Consider the following 6066-nt stretch of genomic DNA (forward strand, 5'->3'; position numbering starts at 1 on the left):
TAAGTACAGCAGAAATACATGCTACAGGAAGGCTGCCAACGTTGAAGTACAATAGAGATGCATGCTACAGGAAGGCTGCCAACGTTGAAGTACAGCAGAAATACATGCTACAGGAAGGCTGCCAACGTTGAAGTACAATAGAGATGCATGCTACAGGACTGCTTCCAACGTTAAAGTACAATAGAAATGTATGCTACAGGAAGGATGCCAACGTTAAAGTACAATAGAAATACATGCTACAAGATTGCTGCCAACGTTGAAGTACAATAGAGATACATGCTACGGGAAGGCTGCCAACGTTGAAGTCTGTTTGGTATTAAAAGAATTAGTGCTTAATACGACAATGATAATTACCATGACATATTTTATCACAAAACTACCGAGACAAAAATGAAAAGTAAAATAATCCAACAAAATACATATTTTACTATAATTGTGAACACTGCATACTGTTAATAAAATCCGACTGGACGGAGTGTATAAAATGATCTATGTGCTAATCCAATGAAATAACACAAATAAATATAACCCTAACCAAAGAGTCCACGCCCTGATTGGTCAGACGTACAAAACCTACATTAGATATATATTCTTCGTATGGGCAGAGAGTGTACTTGCTTGTTTTGTTTTTTTAAGCGCAAAGCTACACATTGGGCTATCTATGCTATGCCCACCACGGGTATCGAGACCTGATTTTTAGCGTCACAAGTCCACAGACTTACCGTTTTTATTTTCATCTCAAACTGCGTTGTGGGAGTGTATGTCTCACGCAAGCAAAACAAACCATTCATTTCCCCCACTTTGTTTATACACGAATCAATACTCAATGTTCTATGTAATAACTTTCTGGCTCTCGCAACAGCTGTCATCGTACAATATTAAACCGTTTGTTTATATTGATTCGAAACTACACGAGCTCTGCACGAAACCGGTTTTCGCCTGATATTCATCACATAAGTGAGAAATTATTCCCATACTACATGGTTGGTCTTTTGCGATAATCATCATTTATTAGCCACAAAAAATATTCATCGTATCTTTGTAAGTTTTATAATAATATATTGACAAATGGTTTCCTCAAGTCTCAGTGATTTTTACTTCTTGCAGCCAGTAAGCTGCTAATCTCTTAGATTTCTTAGATATACTATTCTTTCATCCTGGCCCGGTGGTTCGATTCCCCGTCACACCAAACATGCTCGACCTTTCAGCCGTGGGGGTGTAGGTCAATCCCATTATTTGTTGGTAAAAGAGTAGCCCAAGAGTTGGCGGTGGGTGGTGATGACTAGCTACCTTCCCTCTAGTCTTACACTGATAAATTAGGGACGGCTAGCGCAGATAGCCCTCGTGTAGCTTTGCGCGAAATTCGAAACAAACAAACAAACAATCTTTCATCCTTTACTTTGCAAAATATGTGATTTTATTACGCCACCTGAAAAAATTAATTCTGAACATTTACCTTTTCAATCACGTCAGATGAAAATAAATTGCTATTTGATTGGTTAAAATAGTAGAGCATAAGACGTAACAATTGTGACGTATTGATTAAAAACTAGTGTATAGATATATATCGTTCCTAACTTCGATAAATCATCGAGTACAGAAAAATAGTCAGCTGCTCAAAACGGGAACTAGAACGTAGCTTAATGACTGGTTTAATAATGGTTGGAGACGGCTTGAATGGGTAATGAAGAAAAACTTTAATATAAGTTTAACATAACAGCAAATATACAACGTTTCGACAAGGTTTTGTCATCATCAGTACCTGATGATGACGAAATATTGGACATTTGCTGTTATGTTAAACTTATATTAAAGTTTTTCTTCATTACCCATTCAAGCCGTCTCCAACCATTATTAGTCTCAAAGTGGGTTCCTCGTCATCGAATTTAATGACTGGTTTGTTTGGGATACACAAAAGGCTGGGAACACGTCTGAGCCAATAAACTTTGATATAACACAAACAGTTGTCATGACATCGATCATATTTCTCCAAATATGAGTATCCTTGTCTTTAATAATCTTCAAAAAGCCCCCCAGTAGCACAGCGGTATGTCTTCGGACTTACAACGCTAGAATCCGGGTTTCGATACCCGTGGTGGGCAGAGCTCAGATAGCCCATTGTGTAGCTTTGTGCTTAATTTAACAAACAAACAAACAATCTTCAAAAATGAGTGATGATAAGTATTTTCATATAAATGTATATATATATATATATATATTGGATTTTCAGCGTGACGTATGGAGATAAACCGGTATTTTATTGTTTAATTCTTTTCAATATTACATTTACTTACAATATAGTTTGTATTTTTATATTTTGTTTGTTTGTTTGACACTAATCACAAAGCTACACAATGGACTATCTATGCTCTGTCCACTGCAGGTATCAAAAACAATTTTTAGCGTTATGAGTCATCGGAGGGTGAATTTTTGGGTAAGGAAAATCAATATAAAAGTGGAACATTTCTTCGACAACGGAATTTCTGATACACACGCATGTTATCCTATGTTCCCATTTATTTATTTGTTTTTGCTACCTGACCCATCAAACTTTTTTGTCCATTCCTCTCTCCATGGTCCTATGTTCCCATTTATCTATTTGTTTTTGCTACCTGACCCATCAAACTTTTTTTGTCCATTCCTCTCCTCATGGTCCTATGTTCCCATTTATTTATTTGTTTTTGCTACCTGACCCATCAAACTTTTTTGTCCATTCCTCTTCCCATGGTCCTATGTTCCCATTTATCTATTTGTTTTTGCTACCTGACCCATCAAACTTCTTTGTCCATTCCTCTCCCCATGGTCCTATGTTCCCATTTATTTATTTGTTTTTGCTACCTCACCCATCAAACTTTTTTGTCCATTCCTCTCCCCATGGTCCTATGTTCCCATTTATTTATTTGTTTTTGCTACCTGACCCATCAAACTTTTTTTGTTCATTCCTCTCCCCATGGTCTTATGTTCCCATTTATTTATTTGTTTTTGCTACCTGACCCATCAAACTTTTTTTGTTCATTCCTCTCCCCATGGTTTTGTAGTTTTTCCAGCAATTTGAGATACTATTTCAAGAAATATTTTACATCAACATGCTATAAATGTACAGTACACTTAAAGGAAAAATAATGTTAGGGATTGCTTGTCAAAACATTTAATGTGTAGCTTGTATATAATACTATTATTGTGCCCGGCATGGCCAGGTGGTTAAGGCGCTGGACTCGCAATCTGAGGGTCGCGGGTTCGAATCCCCGTCACACCAAACATGCTCGCCCTTTCAGCCGTGGGGGCATTATAATGTTACGGTCAATCCCACTATTCGTTGGTAAAAGAGTAGCACAAGAGTTGGCGGTGGGTGGTGATGACTAGCTGCCTTTCCTCTAGTCTTACACTGCTAAATTAGGGACGGCTAGCACAGATAGCCCTCGTGTAGCTTTGCGCGAAATTCAAAACAAACAAACAAACATGGATCGACAAGGTTTCCAAGTAATTCACGCCCCGAAAAACCACCCTATTGAATTCCTAAGCGAAAAACCGACCATTCAAAGTATTAGTTACAATATATTATGCGCATATATTAATAATACGTTAAAATGGTCGCTAACATTTCTGGTATAACAATTAAAATATTTCTAAAATAACAACTTTTTCGTTTACTACTTACCTACCTACCTGATCACGTCAGCGGGGCTAGCGCCTAGAGGCTCAGAGCATCATTACAAGATTTCTCCAGCTTACTTGACTGGTCTGTGGGTATCCGTTTTTGATATTCCGATAAATATATACAAATAAATGGTAAACAAAATCATGCACTTATTTAAATATCTTTTAAACCCAATTAAACCAAACAGATGGCGCCACATACCGAGGGTTAGACACGCGTCAGTTTCGAAGGGTAAAGTATATACTTTATACAGGTACAACATAAAAAGTAAACAAAAAAGTATTAAAAATCTATGAATTTTAAAATGAAGTAGGGATCCTGCTACAAAAATAATGAAAGAAGAATTAAAACCACAACCACAAATGTATAAAATTTAATCCCTACTTTGGTAGCTTCATACACTTATCTGTAGGCCAATGTAAGGATTACATTTTATAAAGTTGTGAATGTGGTTTTAATTATTGTAAACGTTATATCTATCAGGAATATGGCTATACTGAAAGCTTATAGATATTGTGTCCATTCCATGGACATGTAAAAATTGAACAAATAAACTGGAAAAAAGAATTACATTTTAACTGATAATAGGGATCGTTGGTTATTCGTAGAATTACCTTAAGAAGTATCCAATACAAAATAAATGCTGCAATAAAAGTACACAAACAAGTAAAGTGATACTAGTTAGATAGATTTTAAAATGATTTTCAATTCCTGCCGTGATTGGTAAATTCTAAACTGTTTCATTTAGCTGTATGGATCACAATGCCAACCAATGTAGGGATTAAAAATCGTTTTAAAATCTATCCAACTAGTATCACTTTTCTTGTTTGTATACTTTTTATTGCAGCATTTGTTTTGTTTTGGATACTTCTTAAAGCACTTCTATGAATAACCAAACATCCCTACTTTCCATTATTATTTTTTTCTCCTACTTATTGTTAATATAAGAAAAGCATAAAAATATGTTAACATGAAATTTGGTTTCTTACACATTCTTACATCTCATGTAATAGGAACCAAACATTTTCTTTTAACTTTTGGCTTATTATTTTATAAATTGTTGTTCAATATCTTTATTACTTTATAATAAAATAATATGAGTTTTTTGTTGTTTCACTTCTTGATCGCACATATTTGATATGTGATCATTGACTCTTAGCGATACTGAATTTATTAGACATCTTTTGTGGAACAAGAGTTCAGTAAGACAGAAAGGGAGGAATCTGGAAATGTATAGCAAACACCAAACTTCTTAGGTGTGTTTTTTATCACTCTGAAATCGATAATTGTACATTATAAGTTTTATTTATCAATAGTGTAAATTTGTTTTGTTTTTGCTATAAACCCCAGCAGCAAATAAAATGTTGCACTTAATTCTTGGCTGTATTTACGCTTGGAATACCCCCCTTTCCAGTGGCTCAGCGGTAAGTCTGCAGTCTTCGCTAAAGATCGGGTTTAGATACCCGTGGTGGGCAGAGTACCGATAGCCAGTTGTGTAGCTTTGTGCTTAACTTCAAACAAACAAACAATTCATTTTATTTTTAACAATTTCTAAGGATTCTCTTATATTTAGTTCATCTTTTTTCCATTGCCTATTTAAGCATTTTTAGATTATCCCGTTCGCAGACATTTTCCATGTATGTGGAAAGCGTGTGAAGTAAAAGAAACGACGACGTTAGCTTCGGGGTAATTGCGCTTCAGAGTGAAATAAAAGAAGCATAAGGCATAAGAATTTGTCCCTGTATTGTTACCATAGGTTATCGTAAACGTCCTTTTGTACTCTGTATTATAGATTTTTTTATCACACACGAACAAGTTTGCCTAGACAATTCTAGTAACTTAAATTATTTCAGCGATATCCGAATTCGACAGACTCAATGTTAGATACTTAACCAACACCTAGAATATCAATGCTTCATGATGTCGTTGTAAGACGATTCACTCGAATTAAGGTCACTGACATTATGGAATATCGCCGTACACATTAAAGATAATACATATTACTACGTAAAAGGAAAAACCTAGTTATGGTTCATGACGTCATTGCTAGACGATTCATTCAAATTAAGATAATATTAATTAGCGCCATACACTTTAAATATAATATATAATGCAACATAAAAGGAAAGACCTTCCTATTTTTGACCACGGGTTTCGATACCCGTGAGGAGCAGAGTACAGATAGCCCATTGTGTAGCTTTGTGTTTAACTACAAACAAACAACACCTTTGACCAGTAGAACAAATTAATCATTCGCTGTTACACTGATGACCTGACGTTTGTTATAGACTAGACTAAACATTAAATAACCAGCTTAACTGTCTAGTAAACACTGCTACTTATTAAGTCAATAGACGTTAACAACGATAAACCCATTACCCAGTTGTCCGAACTGTTATCTGTTGCTC

The sequence above is a fragment of the Limulus polyphemus genome, unplaced genomic scaffold (genome assembly GCF_000517525.1).
Source record: "Limulus polyphemus unplaced genomic scaffold, Limulus_polyphemus-2.1.2 Scaffold1278, whole genome shotgun sequence".
In the NCBI taxonomy this organism is placed as follows: Eukaryota; Metazoa; Arthropoda; class Merostomata; order Xiphosura; family Limulidae; genus Limulus; species Limulus polyphemus.